The 22,920-nt window shown below is 32.3% G+C and overlaps 1 protein-coding gene across 1 annotated transcript in view; it reads left to right on the top strand.

Moving 5' to 3' along the window:
- The window catches only part of LOC111421492 (ras-related and estrogen-regulated growth inhibitor-like), a 63,922-nt gene that overhangs the window by 3,903 nt on the left and 37,099 nt on the right, over positions 1 to 22,920 (top strand). The gene's annotated exons all lie outside the window — the stretch shown is intronic.

Below are 22,920 nucleotides of genomic sequence, written 5' to 3'. Positions count from 1 at the left end.
TGGGTTAACTACGTTCCCACCATGGTCTATTTTCGCTTACAGGAGACAACTAAAAAATTAAATAGAGAATAAATAACTTTTATTTATTGCACATCGACGTTTCTTTATTTCTACCTGTACACCCCCAGAACCTTTACGCAAAAACCGCTCGTATTCATCTGCGACGTCTAAAAACATCCATTCGAACAGATGCACAATCGTATCCCGATTATCCCACATGTTCGTATTGAATTACCATTGTGCCAGTGTGGCAAGGGCGAAAATTACAATAAATAAGCGTAACATCACTACATCGATAAGTTTTGATAAAAATGTTTATACCTTTCCTCAACTTCTTTCAGTGATATCAAATAAAATGAAGTTTCAGATAATCACCACTTCAACTTGATAGAAATATGATGAATAACATTTTAATTTCAAGTACTAAACATTATTAAAAGTTAGTGATGTATTTTAAATAGAATCTCGAACAATAAATTTTTTACCAGGATAGGATTGAGGACTATTGAACCGACAATTATTTTTTCATATGTTCATATGTTTCATATTGTATGAAAAAATAATTGTCGTTTCAATAGTCCTTAATCATATCCTGGAAATAAATTTATTGTTCGAGGTGTTAACGGGATTAAAGAAAAAAATCTCCTGCTTAAGTTTAAATAGAATGCGATTAATTATGTATTTTTTTTAATACAATAAAAATTGTTGTGTTATAGTTTCATATAACCATATATCATGGTTCATAAGTATGACTTAAAATTGATATAATCCATGTTACCAGTGGAGAAATGAATGGTCAAGAGAAAAGAAAAGTTTCAATGTACTTTAACTGGTTGAATAAATTTTATTTATAATTCGTCTGACTAGTTTCGCCTTACAATCTTTAGAGACTCTACAGTGAAAAATATTTGTTTTACAATATTGTTTTAATCCAAACTTAAACTATTCAAAAGTTAACAATAATGAATGAATTTTAATATTAATTACTTACTCGTTAAAAGTTACATCCAGCTCTTCAAAAAATATTTTTAAGATTGACAGATCATGTTGAAAAACATTTTATAATTCCGAAATATATTACAAATACCATATAAACTTTAAATTTATAAAGAACACGTTACAAATTAAAAATGGTTGAACTACGTCGTTGTTAAAAATGAAATGAAAACTCAACAAGCAAGTTATGCGAAACAAGAAAAATTCTTGTATCAGCCAAAGTACGCAGTATATTGAAGAAAGAGATATGGTTAGGTTTGAAATTTTGAAACTTGCAAGTAGGAAATTGTATTAAAAAATTGAAAAATGAATTATATGAAAAGTGAAATGTGAATTGAATTTTAAGCTTTAAATTTGTATGTTATGAAACATTATAAAAGCATTGTTATCAATGTACTGAGTATTTGTGTAAGTTGTCATGAAAAGAAAAAAAATTCATAAGTAGTTTAACTTTGCCTTCTATAAATATACACCCTCTATATTATGTATATACATAATGGGCACCAGTATTATAGAATATTGCGGCTCCATTATTTCGATACGGTTTTACCCTGCGTGAGTAAAGTTCTAGAAGGAAATATACCCTTCAATACGCTAAAAGCTTTCTAATGCTGATGTGCCTAGTAAAAGGTAATTTTCCGTCTATAACAAGGTTTAAATTAATACAATTTCGGCACGAGCAACTTGTTCGCTAGGAACATTTATGAATACCGGTCGCTCCGCAGCACATATCCGCTACGATCTACAAAGCGATGAAAACCAGATAAAATTTTTTTACACTTAACTTATTTTACTGCAATATCTCTTTTTGTTTTTAACGCATGATTTTTTATTTTTTTAATTGTTTTTGTAGCGTACACTGCCTACCTTCATATATAAATTATAACTTATTATTATTAAAATCTTTGTAAATTCGTTGTAATATTTATTAAAATTACTACAACTCTTTATTGGTGACCCTGAACGAAGTTTTTTGAACCTGCAGCAAAAACCAACCTGAGTCCAACCCTATAACCCGACCGTTAACAACCACATCGCTCCAGACAACAGCAGAGCAACAGCCCAGTTGTCCCAGACCCTTCGCTGCTACTACTGCGTTTGAAAACTGCTTTGCAGCCCCTACTAGCGACCCGTTATATTTTTCCTTTGGATTTGTGAAGGACGGTTTGTGTAAGGCTTTAGTTATTCTTTCTTAACTAAGAAAATTTAAACAAAAAAGCATCGAATTACATTCTATATTCTTTATCAATTGTCATATTTGACATCCAACAGTTTTATTTTCATTATTAATATAATTTTTTACAATGGTGGATGCTACTATCGGCGACAATTTTGAATGGACATTACTACGAAATTTACTTTACCGCCTTTTTGGACTTCAAATCCAGCAGTGTGGTTTACGATTATTGAATCACAATTCGTTTTGTCACGGCTGCAAAACGATAAAACAAAATATCATTTAGTTCTAACTCATCTACCAAACGATGTCATCACATTAATTTTAGGCGTTATTCAAAATCCCCCGGTAGATAATTTGTATTTGCCATTCAAAAAAATTTTGATTGACAGACTTTCTTTGAGTGAAGAAAGACGTCTCGATGACTTACTGTCAAATTCTCAAATGGGTGATCAAAAGCCGTCAGAATTTTATAGATCAATGTTGGCTACTGCCGGCGGTTCACAGGTAGTCAGCAGAGAATTGCTATTGAGGCTTTGGCAAAAGAGAATTCCGAAGGTGATGTCAGTTGCTTTGTTATCTTCTGGCAAAAATGATGTTGCTGACCTTTTGTCAATTGCGGACAAAATATGGTTCAACAATAAAACAAATAATTTGTCCTACCAAAAAAACTAATACCGAGTTTCAATAGAAAACCATCTTTTTCCAAATTCAAAATTTCGCCAAAATGGGAATCCCAATTTTCGATCAATCCTACAAGTTCGCGTCTTTTCATTTTCGACAACCAAAATAATCTAAATTTTTTAATTGACACTGGAGCCGATGTTTCTGTATTACGTTTTAAATTTTATTCAAATCGAAAACAAGATACCATCTTTCGCTTTCCGCTGCCAACGGTACAACAATTAAAACCTACGGCAAAAAACAACTAACAGTTTCATTAAATCTAAGAAGGAATTTTCCTTTCATTTTTACCATCGCCAATGTTAAAAACCCAATCATTGGCGCTGATTTCCTTCATAAATTCAATCTTTTAGTTGATATTAAAAACAAGCGATTAGTTGATTCAACAACAAAATTATTTTCAATCGGTTCTATTGTCAATACTAATACACCAACCCCCCTTTTCTATTGAAACTGCATATACAAAACTTCTCAACTCATACCCAAACTTGACATCTACACCAGATTTTTCAACACCTGTTCAACACACAACCACTCACAAGATTATAACAAATTTACACCTTCCTTTTTGTCGTCCCAGGAGATTAGATTCACAAAAATACAATATTGCCAAAAAAGAATTCGAGTACATGGTTTCTATTAGAATTTGCAGGCCCTCTTCTTCCTCTACGGCATCCGCTTTACACATGGTTCCGAAAAAAGACGCTGACGATTGGCGACCATGTGGCGATTACCGACACTTGAATAATGTCACAGTCCCTGACCGGTACCCCTTACCACATATTCAAGATTTTAACCTCCATTTACATGGATGTAAAATTTTTTCAAAAATAGACTTGGTGAGGGCTTATCATCAGATACCTATAGAAGAAGAAGACATCCCCAAAACCGCAATAACAACACCTTTCGGTTTATTCGAATTTACTCGAATGCCTTTTGGTCTGAGGAATGCAGCTCAAACTTTCCAAAGATTTATTAACGAAGTGCTTTCTGGGCTGCATTTCCTCTTTGTTTACCTGGACGACATCCTCGTTGCCAGTGAAAGCGAGGAAGAGCATTACAAACATTTAGAACAATCAACCTTCGAAATGTGTATTTGGTGTAACTTCTCTAAATTTTCTAAGTCATCAAATTTCTGCCGAAGGAATCCGACCTTCTCAGTCCAGGATTACCGCAATTGCGGAATTTCCAACTCCAACAATATTGAAACAATTGCAAAGGTTTTTAGGAATGATAAATTTCTATCATAGGTTCATTCCTAACATTTCCAACATTTTGGGTCCTCTATATAATTTATCGAATACCCTATATTCCAAAAAAGGAAATTAATATCAACATGGTCGACTGAACACGACATTTCTTTTACAACATCTAAGAATGAACTAGTTAAATCTGCCATCCTTGCTCATCCATCACCCTAAGCTATGCTTTCTTCAACAACGGATGCCTCAAATAGTGCCATGGGAGCAGTTCTTGCTCAAACTTCAGACAACGAAACACGACCTTTAGCTTTCTTTTCTAAAAAATTAACTCCATGCCAGATTAATTATTCTACTTTTGACAGAGAACTTTTAGCGATTTATTCCCCGATAAAGTTCTTTAAACATTTTCTGCATGGAAATCAATTCGTTGTTTTCACTGATCACAAACCTTTAATTAATTCAATAACAAAAAAACAAGGCAATATATTTAGAATCTTCAATTGTAAAGCACGGCTTATTTACAATGACACCCAAGCTTGTAAATAGTTTTCGGTTGGTCGTGTATTGATCGCAAACAATGCCGATAGGTTTTAGACAAAGTATCGTCAACTTCTAAAGAGTGGTTTCTAGTATTAACTGCAGTTGTTCTGCTCGTACACCATTGTGGCTAAGATAGAAACTTATATGTATTTTCTAAGAAGACTATAAGTCTTTGACTATGAAAACTAATAGAAAAAATTAATTAATCGGATATTCGGTCAGCAGGATTAAAAATAAAACAATTTTTTTAAAATAGCTAATATTTCGATTATTGATTACAATCTTCTTCAGAGAATTTTATTACTGTCATTCCGTTGGATTTGGTTGACAGAATTGTGGAGGAAAAATGGCATTTAATTGCTGATCATTGTTCATGGGACAAAGACACCTTTTTGCTTGGCTTGAAATTTATCTTTGATACTTCAATTTTCACCTTTGATAATGTAATTTACCATCAAATAGAGGGCACACATATGGGCTCGAAAATATCGCCGGTTCTGTCTCTGATGGTGACGGATTTCGCGTTGGATGAGATTTTGGTTAATAACAACTCGGATTTTCGCAAATTTTCGGAGTTTTATCAAAAAGTATGTTGATGATTTGATCATTGGAATACATAAAGATGATATAGATTCAACGTAGAATTTGTTTAACAGTTTTCATCCGAGCATTCAGTTCACAATTGAGATCGAAAGAGAAAACTGTATTTCTTTCTTAGACACGAAAATGATAAGAAATGAAAATAACATCATTCAATTTGACTGGTTTGTCAAACCAACGTACTCGGGACGCTATTTGAATTACTTCTCAAAAATAATACCAAATTATTATTTATTGTCTTAAAAAATGGTAATGTACCAATTTTCATGGTCATATTGCAAGAGAAAACGAAATATTAGAGAAAAGCGAAAATAAAATATTAACTTTAATCATCTGTATTTTCGTTATTATTAACAATTGGACTAACATAAATTGGGTTAAATCGTAATAATTTAATGTAAGGAATTCACTGTTCCTCTGTATCCCATTAGTAACGGACCAGCCTTTGTATATAAAAATATAGGTAGATACAATTAAATAAAATCGCAGTATATCATAAAATACTTCATCCTTATTAATTGTATAGATATTTTTTAATTTCCAATAATTTTGAAGTAAAAAATTGACAAAAATATCTTTTTGGCCAAGATTTTTAACTAATTCGCTTCTGTGTGCTGGTCTACACTTACATACCAACAATATGTAATTACAATATAATTTTTAAGAGACAAAAATTTAACATTGATCACTGGCTCGAGCATTAGCACAAGTATGTAAACTACAGCAAGGATAGCAAAGTATTTCTGCGTATAATTCGTGCTTGATGATCATATTATATGACAAATATGATAAGGTTATTGGGTGTAGCGATCGGTATACCAAAAAAAGAGAACTAAATTTTTTTTTTTTTTTCATTGCTATATTTCGACACTAATTGTTTCTTCTACAGGCAAAAAACTAACAAATGTATCAAAATTAACACTCAAACTAGCAATGGCTTACATAAAAAGGAAGAAACTTACAGGTTAGTTGATAAGCGGCACGATTGCGGAACATTTCAACGGTCCACCAAGAAACCGATCGCTACACCCAATAACCTTATCATATTTGTCAATTTTTGCGATCAAAAAAACTCCATCTAACTTATTCCATATTATATGAGTAATATTACTTTAATTGCCAGTTTACTACACACCGTTTGCAATCTTTAGAAGTAGCATTTTTTGGCCATCTATAAACTTATTTCACTAAGGCCCAGGAAACATTTTGTATTTGATTTACGTTAAAAAAGCAAGTGATCCAATTTAGATAATCAGTTTCTTTATTTGAACCGATGACTAAATTTCTTTAGATTAATTTTTCATTACTTAGTTTCTTTATCAATTACATCATTTTTAATAAAGTGTTTATGTATCTCTATACATATATGTTAGCGGTTTCGACATCCAGAGCCATCTACATATATTACCCCAATAAGTCGAACCGACCGGGGCAACTTGAGCAGTTGGGTAAGATAGACGTGTTAAGTCGTGCCACGCGACGCAACGATGTTTTTACCGTTTTGTATTTAACAGTATTATTGACAGTTGATTAAATGTTTCAAATTAAACGTGAATGACTTTTATATTTTAAAAACCTAACATATGTATATCGGAAAATGTCAGAGGTCTTTATTCGGTAACCTTTCCCTAAGAAAGTTATGATACCGTAAACCAGGGGTGAGCAACCTTCTTAATCAACGGGCCAATTTAAATTTTAAAATTTTTTGGCGGGCCGCACATCAACTAACACTTATTAATAATTTACAAAACTTTATTTATAATAAACATTAGGATAAAAAAATATAGAATTTTAAAAAAAGTAAAGATTTCATATATAAATTTTAATGCAAAATAAAAACAAATAAGAAAAGAACAGAAAAACGAATTTACTTGAAATTTTTAATAAGAAATTTGGTACTGTTTTTTCGATACAAGCTGATCAATATTAGCCGGAATCGATGAGGTAGCTACACGTACGCAGCTTTCTAATCATGCATCACTCATTCTTGATCGATGGTCAATTTTAATTAATTTCATCGTTGAAAATAATTATTCGCAAATATATGTACTTCCGAACAGAGACATCATTTGGTTTGCATTTTTCGTCAAAAGCGGCAATTTCTCAGGGCTGACATAAGATTTATAAAAATTTTCGATGTTTACTGAGAAAGATACATTTTTTAAATCGGTATTATTCTGCATGTCAACCACTTCCATTCGACAGCCTTCGGGAATTGTATCCACATCGATATTAAATGGCGAGGAAAACATTTTCATGGAAACCGCTGTCTTCTCAGCTTTGAACATTTGGAATCGTAATTGAAATTCGTTGATTAAAATGTCTATATATTGTGCGTATTTTTGAGAAGTAGTAACGTTTTCTTTTTCTAAATGTGGAAAGTGAGACACATTATTCTGCAAAAGATGCTATTTCCACAATTTAAATTTGCGCTCAAAGCCCTGAATGTTGTCATACAAATTGTGAATAAACTGTCCTTTGCCTTGAAGTTCCACATTAAGATCATTGAGATGCTGAGTCATGTCGATAAGAAACCCAAAATCGCACTGTTCATATCCAAGAACGATTGTATTTCGCTTTTTAAGTTGTATACTCTTTTTGACATTGCACCTCTACTAAGCCAACGTACTTCAGTATTAAAATCCACATCGCCATATTCAGTTTCTAAATCTTTCAGGAATTCTTTAAATTCACGGTGATTTAACGCGCGCGACTTTTTTAAAATTGATTACTTTAATTAGTAGTACTATGACCTTTGGCAAACTCAATCTTTTCGCACATAAATTTTCCTGGTGAATTATGCATTGGTTAACGAATATTTCTCTTGACATTGTTCGTGCTACATCTGTCGATATACCAATAACCTTACTAATAAAATTGAAAAATTTTCCAACACAGAGTTTAGTTCATCGTACAGGTCTTTGCCGGTTGTAGTTCCTTTCATTGGAATCAGTGAACACAATTCTTCAGTAATATTAAATTTGGTCTCAATACCACGTAAAAATATAGCCAGTTGTACTGTATCGCTAATATCGCAACTCTCATCAAGTGCCAAAGAACAGTATTCGAATTTTGCAATGCGTTCACGAAGTGTTGTTGCTATGTTCTCGGACAAGTCTTCAATTCTCCTTGCAATAGTGAATTTTGATAAACTAATGTTTGAAATAATATATATATTTATTTTGTCAGTCAAACATTCTTTTATCTCTCCATCCGCAAAGGGTTTCATTTTTTTCCAGTATTTGACTGACAAGAAAATTGGCCTTTACTGCCATATTTGATAAAATAGCTTGATTTTAAAAAATAGCCTGTTGTTTTCCCAAGTTTTTCTCCATTTGATTAAACTTATCTATCCGGAGTTGTCCTGTTAAGTTTTTATATTGTTGTTCATGTTTTGTGTCGTAATGCCTTTTTATGTTATATTCTTTTAATGTCGACACAGTCTCTGAGCATATTAAGCATACAGCTTTATCTTTGACGAAACTGAAAAAATTATCGAATTTCCGCTTTTCTTGAAAATGCCTGTGCTCATCCGCAACCTTCCGTTTTTTTGTTTGCTTTTCCGACATGCTATTATGGATTAAAAATTTGAAAGTAAAAAAACTCTAATATTACCTTTTTGACAATAATATTGCACTCACGCCTTTCAAGAAACACAAGAATTGCTAAAATTGCTAGTTAAAAGCATACCAGTCTGACTAATTGTGTGACACGTCACAAAAAATTGTTTCGGTTTAGTATGTACTACCATTTTATTATAATTAATTTTATAACAATATATGTTTGATAAAGCTTGAAAAGAAAGGTTTTGTTAAATAATCGTTTTGAATAAGTTTATTACTTCAATTAAATAACTCTGAGTTTAAAATTATACAACCAAGTTTATTCACTTGAACCGTTTAAAAAAATTAAATTAAACGAAAAACAAAATAAAAAATCTAATTCTTACAATAAATCCAACGTCTAAGAGATATACACTGCACAATAAATTTAATTAACAACTTTAAGCGAAAAGATAATGAGCAAACGTCGCAAACCACCCGAACTGTTCTCTCTATTGTTAGTGAGTCTGATTCGCAAAATGGTTTGCGTTTGTGCACCATCAAAAGAAAAATTCAAACTTTTAACAATATATGATGGGGGCAAGTCGATAAAATAAATTCAATTTTAGAAATGCTTGGCGGGCCGCGTGTTGCTCATCCCTGCCGTAAACATTTAAATGCTGAAATTATGTACGGTTACGTAGTATTACAAAAAAATGCTTGTGCAATCAAATGATCGCTTGCAATTAAATTCTGCATAAAGGGAAAAATTTTCTATCGATTCTATGTGATGTTAGAGGTCTGTTCGTGTCATATAAAAATATTATTATCATAAATGTGCCTGCAGAATAAAATGATTTTAAAATCTCCCCATAAATTTTGTTATGTATCGACAGAAAAAGCAGAACATTTCCAATATGATTGATACTGCTTAAAACTATTGAAAAGTGGATGTGATAGTTGATAATTAATTGGTGAAAAGTATATAATAAATTTTCTTATTATGCCCTATATTCTATTATTGTTTTCTATTATTCACAAATTCTTAAATTTAAGTAAAGAAATTACAATAATTACCAGCAATTGCGATTGTACTCATAAGTTTATATCTCAAAAGCTAAAAACAATATTTTGAAACGGACTCCTTTATTGAAAAGTACATACTTTAATTGGTACTTGGTGAAAATTGCATTACAATTTTTCATCTATTCTATTATGTACAAATTTTTAAAGTTGAGCTGGGATGTTGGGAAATATACGAAAATATCGATTTAATACCCCAAAAATAATAAATACGCCCTTCCACTACTACCTGCTAGGGGTGATAATCAATATGCTGAAAAATGCATATGACGATTCAATCCACAATTTCAACAGGGTGTTGAAAGTTAAATTTTTATTTCGAAATTTCTTGATAATTTTGAAACTGTTTGTACTATTAACATAAAATTTGGTAGTTTATGTTTTCGAGCATGAGAAATAAGAATTTGAGACTTCTTTTGCTATTGCTCGTAGAGGGCGTTAGATACATACTGCTCGTTCGATAAATCTAGACATGACTATTTTGTCAGTTGAGCTATGGTGAGTTAAAACCACAAACCTGAAAGAGCTTTCAATTCCACACAAAAAAGGTAGTCTTGCTTAAATTGTCTAATAGAAAAAATTAATTAATCGGATCTTCGGTCAGCAGGATTAAAAGTAAAACAACTTTTTTCAAATAGCTAATATTTCAATTGTTGATTACAACCTTCTTCAGATAGAACTAACTACAACATTACCAACACCTTTCAATTTGTGGATAAATTTAGGGGCTATAGCCTTCCTCGGGATCATATTTTAATATCTTTAGATCTTGTTAGCCTTTTTACTGTCATTCCGTTGGATTTGGTTGACAGAATTGTTGAGGAAAAATGGCATTTAATTGCTAATCATTGTTCCTGGGACAAAGACACCTTTTTGCTTGGCTTGAAATTTATCTTTGATACTTCAATTTTCACCTTTGATAATGTAATTTACCATCAAATAGAGGGCACCCCTATGGACTCTAAAATATCGCCGGTTCTGGCTCTGATGATGATGGATTTCGCGTTGGATGAGATTTTGGTTAATAACAACTCGGATTTTCGCATCAGTTTTATCAAAAAGTATGTTCATGATTTGATCATTGGAATACATAAAGATGATATAGATTCAACGTTGAATTTGTTTAACAGTTTTCATCCGAGCATTCGGTTCACAATTGAGATCGAAAAAGACAACTGTATTTCTTTCCTAGACACGAAAATGATAAGAAACGAAAATAACATCATTCAATTTGACTGGTTTGTCAAACCAACGTACTCGGGACGCTATTTGAATTATTTCTCAAGTCACAATTTAAAACATAAAATTTCCACCGTATCTGTGATAATCAGTTTTTACAACAAAATCTCAATTTTCTTAGAACAAATTTTGTCAACAATGGTTATCCTCGTAAATTGATCAACAAACTTTTGTTTTCAACGTATTCACACCAACCAGATCAGTTTAAGTAATCCTGAATTAATTAATACAAAGCGTTTCACTTATAAAAAGCTTCCATACATAGGAAGGTTAAGTGACCAGTTAAAGAAAACGTTAAAATATATTGATAACACAAGGATCATTGACTGTTGTGATAACAGATTAGAAAACCATTTTACTAAACTTAAGCATAATACTGATGATAATTTTAGATCCAAATTGATTTATTGTGTTTCATGCAGGGGTTGTGATGGAAAGTATGTTGGTCAGACCAGTCAGTGGTTGAAGTGTAGAATCTCAAAACATGCAAGCGACTGCAGACTAAAAAAGTATAGTAATGCTTTATCCCAGCACGTTTTGCCGCACTCCAAAACATGAATTCGATTTTCTGGATGTAAAAATCTGGGATTCAGAAAGTAATTATGATAATAGACTGTTCTTGAAGATGGTACACATCAATTATACACAGAATGCTATAAATTTTAAAACAGATACTCAGAACCTTAGCAACATTTATGCTTATTTGTTTGCCGTAGATAGGTTTAACCACAACAATTCAGACAACTTACAAGGTTCTAGTCCTAATAACACCTCAACTTTCTCCAGTGATATATTTTTTTAGTTTCTTTAATTAGATTTGTATTAATTAATTACAGTTAAATTAAGTAAAGATAAAGATTAAGAAATTCATTATAAATTAAACTAATTATTTGTTTTATGTGATAGAAAAAATTTCGAATTTTGTTGTACTTTTACTGGTTTATTTATATTTTTGTTGTCTAACTAGTTTCGGCAAAAAACCATCATCAGAGACAACTACAAACAAGAATTAACAATTTTTAATCAATAAGTGAAATTTAAATATGTGAATTAACAATAAAAAGTTTTTTAAAAAATAGTTACAGTAATGAATTTTACAGGAAATTAACATCGAAAACATAAAGCGGTGAACAAATTAAATTATTATTGTCACATAATTTACTTAAAATAAACGCAAAATTTTTTTAAAAATCTTTAAAGATTTAACTCCGCATGGACGTCTTTTGTGGCAGATGTTACAAGATGGTCTGAGTTCAGGTTTTTCTTTTTTAATTTTTCTTCGTAAGAGAACAATATATAATGCGCATGTACAAAAATATTTGGTGACGCATTTTAAATTTAAATTCAAACTGGAAAATATTTTGAAAACTCATTTAAATCAAACTATCAAGGGGAGGGGGGTTGGCCGCTGAGACCCCAAAAAGTGCGAAAAATGCACGCGGACCGGATGCATTAATCCTCTGCATTTTGGGGGAAAGGAATGGTTAATTAGTAAAGTGGGATTTTTAAAGAAAGTACCTGATCATTAAGGCATTCTAAATCTGTGTTGTTATTCTTAAACTTATCTATTTCGTATTGTTCTAATAAACTAAGTTTAAAACCTTTGTACTGTTTATGTATCAACGTAACACCCTCTTGTATGTCAAGATCATGTCTAAACATTAACATATGTCTACCAAAATTGGAATTATCATAATGTTGGTGTTCTTTAATTCTAGTTTTGATAGATCTACCTGTTTCACCAATATAAGTAGCACCACAAGTACTGCATTCTAATTTATAAACACCATTCTGATCTAATAAATTGATTTTGTCTTTGGCGTTGAATAGTTTTTTCTGTAAAGTGTTTACGTTTTTATAGAAAATATTAATATCGTATTTACGGAAAATCTTCTGGATATTATAAGCAACATTACCAGGGAAATTAATTGATCTATATATTAAATTATTATTTTGTGTGAGTGGTTGTAAAGTGGTTGAATTTTTAAGTTGATGTTTTATCTGAAGTTTTTTAATTAAAGAATTTATCTGTGGTATTGAGAAACCACTATTAATTGCTATAGATCTAATGATATTAAATTCATTATTTCTATCTTGTTCAGATAGTGGTGTATATAAGCTCTGAAAGCTGCAGCTTTATGAGAATTATGATGGAAAGAAAGATTAGGAATTACAGTGTCAGTTTGTGTGGGTTTTCTATAAATTTTAAATTCAATTAATTCTCCTTTCTTAATGAGAGTTAAATCTAAAAAATTTAGTTGGTTGTCGCTTTATAATTCCAAAGTGAATTTAATATTACTATGTAAATTATTGATGTAATTATGAAACTCATTAATAGAGACATCATTCTCATTATTCCAAATAATTAATACGTCATCAACATATCTACGCCAAAGGGTTACGTTCTTATTTAGAGGATTGTTAGTATCAAAAATTGTATTTTCAAGATGATTAAAGAAAATATCCGAGAGAAGGCCGCTCAAAGGAGATCCCATAGGTAAGCCTTCGTTATATTTATAAAATTTATTGTCAAACTGACAAAAATTTTGTTCAGTGCATATTTTCAGTAAATTGTAAACATGTTCTGCATCAACCTGATTAATTTTGTTACTTATCATATTTTTAGAAAGAATCAAGGTTTCGGACACTGGTATATTAGTGTATAAATTTGTTACGTCAAAGGAAAGTAAAGTGAATTTGTTTGGTAATTGTGTGTTTTGATTTATGTTAATTAAATCATATATATTGTTTATAGCGAAATCTGCTTTAAATTGAATTATATTTTTGAAAAATTGTATTAAAAATTTTGAAATTTTATAAGAACTTGAATCTATGGAAGAAATAATAGGTCTAATTGGGAAGTTAGTTTTGTGTAATTTGATCAATGAATAAATCAAAGGTGTTTTTGGATTCATTGGTAGAAAATTAAACATAGTAACAAAATGTTCCTTAAGGAAATCTTGTGCTGATTTAACTACTTTTTTAGTTTTAGTGTGTAAACTAGATGTTGGGTTTTTCTTAATTTCAATAAAATTATTTTCATTAAAAAATTTTAAAGTTTTTGAAATATTTTGGGTTTGTCTAAAATGACTAAACCGGCGTTTTTATCAGCATTTGTAACAATCAGTGAATTGACTTTAATTTTATGTTTAATCTTACGTAATGTTTGAATTTCTTCCCAATTAGAAATCTCTTCAGTTTTGGTGTTCTTTTCTTTCCTTTTCAGTAGTTCGATGAGATCATTCCTTAAGCTGTCATATTTGTTTTATGTTCATACGTTTGATGAATTTTTGTTTTACACTGTGCATCTTGAATTTTGGGATTGGTGTTCTCACTCCGAAAAACAAGTTTCCCTTTCTACATTTGACGGCCGTGCGTCTTGCGTCTATTTGTTCCACGTTGTTTTATTAAGATTTTCGAGTTTTTAATGGTTCATTGCTCAATTTTGATTGTTTTTGGATTTTAACATGTTTTTGATCAATTAATTTTTGACGAATTTTGAGATATTACGCCACTTCGAGTTACGTTTTTTCTTAGCTATTTTAAAAATGTTGTTTTACTTTTAATCCTGCTAACCGAAAATCCGATTAATTAATTTATTCTATTTGCTGCTCACGTTTTGGTCGATGATACTTGCTGTAATATGAAAACTAAGGCTTGTTTTGCATGTTTCGATGTGCGACCCAGTTCTCCCAGATCCACAAATACATCAATTATTCCTCTGCTTGTTGAAAACACTAACGATTTCTTGAGGGCCATTTTGTGAAATGGTTTCTATTTTCAAGGCTAACAATCTAAACAATATTTTGCTGTGGCCTGGGTAAAATGTGTATTTGCTGAGCCAAGTATAAATAGCCGATGGCGATGGTAAAATAACGCCTTTTCTTCTAAGAAACTGGTATGTTGATGGCGATTTATGTTATAATAACACGCTGTCTGCTTCTCATCTCCAGAAAGGTTGACGATTTTTGTGATATAATTGCATTACTACAAGAGATCCCGCAAATGTTGGCAATTTGCTAACATCCCTTGGAATAAAACTCTTTAAGGCAGATTTGACAGTCTTTAATTTTCTCTCAGTTTCCACTAATCTTCTTTTTAACATAGCTTGGGACCAATCTTCAAAAGTGTTGTTTCTTTTTCGTGGAGGTGATGACAAATTAGTGATATCGTTCAGTACATTATACTCAGATATAGTAATAATAATAAGTTTATTGCCACATAGCCAATACAGGAGAAAAATAATATATATGTATACATAAATGAATTAATGAATAGTGTATGTTGACAAAAGGTCATTTTCAATAAATATTAGATCTGTACAATTTTGTGAAAAAATGCTTGTCGATGTGGATGGAAGTGTGGATGTAATGCCTGTTAATGTGAATGGTGTGCCATGTGCCATATTTATATATTGGAAACTGAACTGATGGAACTGGAGAAACGTCTTCTGTGTTACTTTGGGTATGCTGGTAATGATCGGAACAAATTTCTCTAGAAGAAGGTTTCGTAATAACATTTGACGTTGTGGAGTTATATACAGTGTGTCCCCGGATTGTGTCCCCGTAAGGTATAATTGACGATACATTTTTGAATTCAAATTCCATCTTTTACAATTAAAGTCTGGATGTCATAAAACGAAATATAACCAAGTTTTACGTCAAATATCCTCAAAGTACCAAAGTTAACGCAAGAAGATTGTTAACCGTTGCAGGTAAAGTGGTCTTTCTGAGCAATGTACAACAAAAGTTGATTAAGATAAAATGTTTTTTATGTTAAATTATAGCTATATGCCAAATTTTATTAACGTTTTACAATAAAAACAAATGATCTTGAATGAGCTTTAGCCTATTGTCAAATATTAATTTATCATGTTTACATTACAACATAAAATATTTATAGTGCAGTGCTATGGATTGAGGAACATTAGTTACAATGCAGTTTTAAGGCAATTTGAGGAAAAATTTGGATTTTTAGTAGATAAAAAAACAATTAAGAGTTGTTAAAAATTTTTTGAAAACGGGCAATGTGAAAACTAAAAGGAAGGAAAAAAAGCTTTTAGATGAACATGATGCGGGGTCGATTGTTGCAGTAACGAATGCAATGGATGCAAAGGACAGTTCAAGTCGGTATAAGTAAATCCTATTTACAAAGAATTTAAAATTTAATTTAAAACAAAAAATTGAAACTATTATTAGAGAAATTCCTTTGGACCATATTAGAAAAAGTTATAAACAATATCGGAAAAGGACTGAATTATGTGTTAGTGTTGGTGGTGATATCATTGAATAAGCTTTTATGTTAATTTAGTTTAGATCCAAAATGTTTTGTTAATCTTATGATTTAAAAATCTGCACATTTTGCTTTTATATCCTAAATTAATAAAATTCGGCATATCGCTATAATTTAACATAGCAACCTTTTTTCTTAATCAACTTTTGTTGTACATTGCTCAGAAAGACACTTTACCTGTAACGGTTAACAAACTTCTTGCGTTAACTTTGATACTTTGAGGACATTTGACGTAAAACTTGGTTATATTTCGTTTTTTGACATTCAGACATTAATTGCAAAAGATGGAATTTGAATTCAAAAATTTATCGTCAATTATACCTTACGGTTACACAATCCGGGGACACACTGTATACGATATGGGAATAGCTGTGGAGCTTAGCTTTCTCCGTATAAAATCCTCTTATTTGAAATGATCTGCACGCAATACACTTCGTTTTAAGCGCTCGGGGCTCAATTGGGCTAACTCTCAATTTTCTGTAAAAGTAATATATTGTGACAAATTTAATATAACATTTATGAACACACTTATGAACCGTATAAAATACCACGTAGTGGTATTTTCGAGCAACTCATCACGACTAAGGTCTTCTTAAATTGGCTTGATGGCCTCCGCAACATTTGGTGGTAGTGCTGCTTTGTGTTTGTACGAGTCAAGAGCACCGAGCGCGCGAGCCTTTTGCGAAGTACACCACGATTCGACTTTCACTTATGGTAAAAACTGCCCCATATTGCTTTTTTCATATTGTCCTGTGAGTCACTGTTGCGTCGAATGGCGAGTCCATAGTATAGAGTTAAATCTTTTATCAACCCATCCGTGAGTTTTCCTTTACCTCCGAGTCCTTTATTTAACTTTTTGCAATTTTGCAACCGCGTGCCCATTCTCTTTTGAACGTGGTTGACACACTCCTTCTTCTTTACTTCATATGAACAATTCTCAATAATCTTATTAAATGTTTTTGAGTCGCCGTCGCCAATGTAATTTGCGTATTGAGCATCGTGTAATTCTTTAGCTCGTTGAAAAATTTTAACGATGGCTGCAGGTTCCATATTATCTGCTGGGCCTGTATGGTTTGCGCTGCATTTATCGGCGTGCTCGTCGTACCATAAGTCGTACTCCGGTGTATTCATTTTCGGTTTCCATTGGGTACATTCTCTACAAAAAGAAGATACCACTTCGATGTCTAAAATCTTTTTCGAATAGTACCCAATAACCGACGAGACACCGTGCAAGGAGTTGAAACCTCGTTTTTGCCAAGTTCCATCACCTGACACCGTTAAACCAAGCGAGTTTTCACATTTCTCTTTTGTTTTTTCTTTTTCAATGGTCCCTGCTTGTGTTATTGACTTCTTTTTTACACCCTCGCTGGCTGAAAGTATCATCCGTGTTGAATCGTCGAAGGCTGTTTGGAATACAGGTCTCGGTAAATCCATGAAGGCACAAAACTTTTCCAAACCTCGCAATCCAACTCCAAGCAATCTCATCGAAAATGTGAGCCGCCGATCCACTTCATACGCATTGTTGTTGACAAGCGGACATGAATTAATTTTTTTTTCGACGCATGATTTGCATTTCACAACTAATTTAAAACCCAATCCGCGTATGTTGGATTCCGCAAAGTCAATGTCACTTCCACATTCTTTACACTTAATAAATGTTTTCAGTTTGGAAAAAATACTGGAGAAATCTATAAGGCGGTAAGAAACACTCGGATTCACTGTTACCGATGTCTCGCCAAATACGCTTAGTTTGGCCGAAGAGGTACTTCTTTTTCCAGATCATATCCGTTCTTCGAAGTGACGAATCTACTTCTTTTTCTATCAGGCCTTACCACCTTGTCACCCGGAACGTGTCTTTTACTCTTTCTGTCCATTTTGTTTATCTTTTTCGCCGTAGACCAGTAGAGCTGGCTTCCTCTAGCACGTAGTTATAGACGAAAACGTCCGGCCGGAGGCGTATTCTATAGATCGCTCTGAGAGCGTCGACGCTTGACGCCAATTTCGAATACTTCTAAGCCGAATATTGTTTTAAAATTTTGTAGGCATGTTCTTAAAGGTCAAAACTATCTATTTAAGCAAAAAAAATCGAATTTTTTTTTCACACTGATATCTCCCCTTAAGAAAATTAAACGCTCGAGTTTCGCTCTCGCGTTTAAATATTCTTGCGTGAATAAAATGCTGTCTAAGACACTTACACAATAAATAACTATTATTTGTTACATGTATAACAAGTAAGCAATAATATTCCTTCGTACAGAATGCCTACGTTAATAAAAAAATTAGTTTTAAAAATTGTTTTTATACTAAATTGCAGTCATTTCTACCAACAGGTATTGAAAATTAATTATTATTTATGGACTTTTATTTCAACTTTGAGTATCCATGTTGAATTCCACTGAATTACCAGTGGAGAAATAAATGGTCAAGAGAAAACAAAAGCTTTAATGTTCGTCTGACTAGTTTCGCCTTATACGCATCTTCAGAGCCTCTATAGTGAAAAAATATTTGTTTTACAATATTGTTTTAATCCAAACTTAAACTAATCAATAGTTAACAAAAATGAATGTATTTTAATATTAATTACTTACTCGTTAAAAGTTACATCCAGCTCTTCAAAAAACATTTATAAGATCGACAGATCATATTGAAAAAATTTTATAATTCCGAAATATATTACAAAAATCCGTTACAAATTAAAAATGGTTGAACTACGTCGTTTTTAAAAATGAAATGAAAACTTCAACAAGCAACATTTGTGAAACAAGAAAAATTTTTATATCAGAAAAAGGGCGCAGTATATTGTAGAATGAGATGAGTTTGGGTTTGAAATTTTGAAACTAGAAATGTAGGAAACTGTATTGAACTTTTAATAATTAAATTTTTTAAAAATCTGAGAAAATGAAAAGTTGTAATTTAAATTTTGAATTTATATATTATAAAACATAGTAAAAACATTGTTGTCAATGTAGGTTAAGAATCCGCTTACAAAAATAAAAAATATGTAAGTTTTCTAATAAAGGAAAATTGGATAGATATTTAAATTGGGAGTTTAAATTATTCGAAAATTGAAGGAAGAAGGGAAATAAGGAATGGTGGGTAAAAAAGGAGACAGGTAGCCGCGGTACCCCAAAGCATGCGAAATATGTGTGCGGCCAAAGACATAAGTCCTCTTTACTTTGGGGGAAAGGCGGTAGATAGGAAAGTGTATAAAGGTGTTTGGGAAGAATGAACCTGGTCATTAAACAGTGTGGATTATTGTTTGTGTTTTTGAAATTATCTATTTCATAATTTTCTAAGAGGTTTAATTTGAAACCTTTATTTTGGATATGAAGAAGTGAAACATTTTTGTTGACATCAAAATCATGACTGTGTAATGTTATGTGTCTTCCAAAATTGGAATTATCATTTAATAGATGTTTTCTGATACGTGTTTTGATAGATCTACCTGTTTCACCTATGTAGGTGGCACCACAAGTTTCACATTCTAGTTTATATACACTGTTATTGTCTAACAGACTTATTTTATCTTTAGCATTAAATAGTTTTTTGAAAACAGTATTGTTATTTCAGAATGATATGTTGATGTTATATTTACGGAAGATACGCTGTATGCTATATGCCATGTTACCTGGGTATGTAATAGATCTGTATGTTAAAATTTGAAAGTGTTTATGTATTTATGAAAATGATCTATTGTGTTTATGTTGTTGTTATTATCCCGGACAACTAGAATATCATCTACATACCTACACCATAATACAATGTTTTTGTTATTGGTATTGTCGTTATTTAAGACTTTATGTTCTAAATCATTCAAAAATATGTCGGATAATAACACTCCGTGTCGTATTTATAATAAGTGTTATTAAAAGAACAAAAATTTTGTTCAATACATAATTTAAGTAAATTGTAAATATGTAGTGATTCTGTAGAATTAAGTTTGTTACTGAATAGTGTTTTTGTTATTATCAAAGTTTCATTAACAGGTATGTTTGTGTAAAGATTTGTTACATCGAAAGAGAGCAGAGTGAAATTTTGAGGTAATACAGTATTTTGAATAGTGTTAATTAAATCTAATCTGTCATTTACAGTAAATTTAGCTTTAAATTATATAATATTTTTGAAGAAATACACATACGTATGATTTGCATGATTTTGCTCCGCGATGTCTTCTAGTTATTGTGGAAAAAGGGCCGGCATAATCGATGCCCACTGAAGAAAATGCCTTCATCTGATTGATGCGAAACCCAGGCAAATCAGCCATCAATGGATTGTATGACTTGCGACGTACCTTAAAACATTGGATACAACGAGAGATAACTCGATTTACAACGTGTCTTGGAGAAAGAATCCAAAATTGATTATTTATAATTGAGCACAGTGTTTTAAATCCAAGATGCAGATGTTTCCGATGGATATCCTCAACAATGAGTTCACTCAATCGATGATTGCTGGGCAATAAAATGGGATGCTTTGCATCATAAGGCAGGTCTGCAAATTTAAGCCGTCCACCAACTCGAATTTATTTATTTATTTATTTATTTATTACATTCGGGATGCATACAGGGTTGACCCCCAACTAAGCATCCACAAGATACTCAGCTAAAAATTAATAACAAAAAACTTAAGAGTACAACAAAAAATAATATTCTAAATCAAAAAGAAAACAAAATCAAAAGTAACACTCCAACAAAAAAAAAAAATCAGAACGCATATACAAAATTATTGTTACAATATTATATAAATAAAAATATTCATTAACGGAGTAATAACGATCTCTCCACACCCACGCCCCGCAAAAAACGCTTGAAAACAGCCAAAGACACATTGAAGATGTCGATATTCCTACAGCAAGAGTCATGCGCATTCATCAATCTCACAAGAGCAGAGTAAAGATGTGCAGAAGACAAGGATCTACTAATTCTAAACAAATATTCACCACGTGTTTGATATGACGGTACATAAAAACATAATTCTCTTACCAATTCCGAGGAATTGAAAAGATTGTTAACTACTTTAAACAAGAATAATAAATCGTAGCACAGCCTCCTTTGCTTTAATGTCTGGAACCCTAGAGCTCTGCAACGCAAAAGATAATCACCGTAAGGTAAAAATGTTTTGTGAGCTAAATACCTCAAGAACTTCCGCTGTACGGATTCAATGCGGTTAATGTGAATAGTATAATGAGGGTTCCAGACAGTAGAGGCGTAGCTAAGAACACTAACCACTAACGCCATATAAAGAGATTTGATGCATTGAATATTTGTGAACATACGGCAGGTCCTAATCACAAAACCCAACCGCTTTAGAGCCTTGGCAATAGTAAAGTCCACATGTAAATTGAACATCAGCCTGCTGTCCAATAAAACGCCAAGATCATTAATGTGGTCATTCGAGGTTAAAGTTCCGGTCCCCAATGTATACGAATTGTTTAGTGAATAACGTTTACGTGTGAAAGTAATTTTAGAACACTTATCATAGTTCAGGAACAGGCCGTTATCAGCGCAGTAAAGCTGGAACCGGTCTAGATCCTCCTGAAGATTTTCGGAATCACATTTGTTTGTAATGTTAGAAAATATTTTGCAATCATCCGCATACAACAGGAATTTTGCATGTTTAAAGCAAGAAGAAATGTCATTAATATACGCCACAAAGAGGATAGGGCCAAGATGGCTACCCTGCGGAACACCCGATGTGACAGGGTTATATGAGGATGTAACCCCACCAATCCTCACCGCCTGACAACGACCCGTTACGTACGATCCCAACCATGTCAAAAGACCTTGCGGTACATTAAAGGTACTTAATTTCTGCATCAGAATATTATGATCTATCTTGTCAAAGGCTTTACTAAAATCGGTGTAAACCGCATCGACCTGATTGGAACAATTGAGGGAATTATGAATAAAATTAGTATAATAAACTAGGTTAGTTTCCACCGATTTACCCGGTAAAAAACCATGTTGTTCCGTAATCAGGCTAGGTTTCAAGAGGTAAAGTAAATAAGAATATATGATTTTTTCAAAAACTTTCGAAACCAATGACAAGATAGTAATCGGGCGGTATTTAGAGACGTCACCCCTGTCACCGGACTTAAAAACCGGCAGCACAAATCCCCTCTTCCACTCACCAGGAAAGGAACCAATACGTAAGGACAAGGAAAAGATTAAAAATAGCGGTTTAGATAGACCATTCGCGCAGTGTCTAATAAAGTTACCAGGTAAATTATCAGGACCGGCTCCAGCTTTAGGATCGACTTCATTAAGAACGGACAACACATTTTCCTCAGTAAACCACGGGAGAATACCGGCTGAATCAGTCCGGTTAGCAATGGTAGCGCCGACAAATGCCTCATTAAAATAACGTGAAAACAGAGAACACACATCAAGGATATTATCCGCGACCTCATTACCAAGCCTCATGTGAGTGGGAATAGCGGCACATCCACCCCTCCTATTTTTAACGAAAGACCACAAATGATCAGGGCGCTCAATCAAATTTTCTTGGACCGAGCGCAAGTACTTCTGATAGTCAGATTTAATCAAAACTTTAGAACGTTTACGGA

Source organism: Onthophagus taurus, unplaced genomic scaffold, assembly GCF_036711975.1.
Source record: "Onthophagus taurus isolate NC unplaced genomic scaffold, IU_Otau_3.0 ScKx7SY_20, whole genome shotgun sequence".
NCBI lineage: Eukaryota > Metazoa > Arthropoda > Insecta > Coleoptera > Scarabaeidae > Onthophagus > Onthophagus taurus.
The sequence above is the reverse complement of the archived record's forward strand: the minus strand, read 5'-3'. Positions and strand labels throughout refer to the sequence as shown.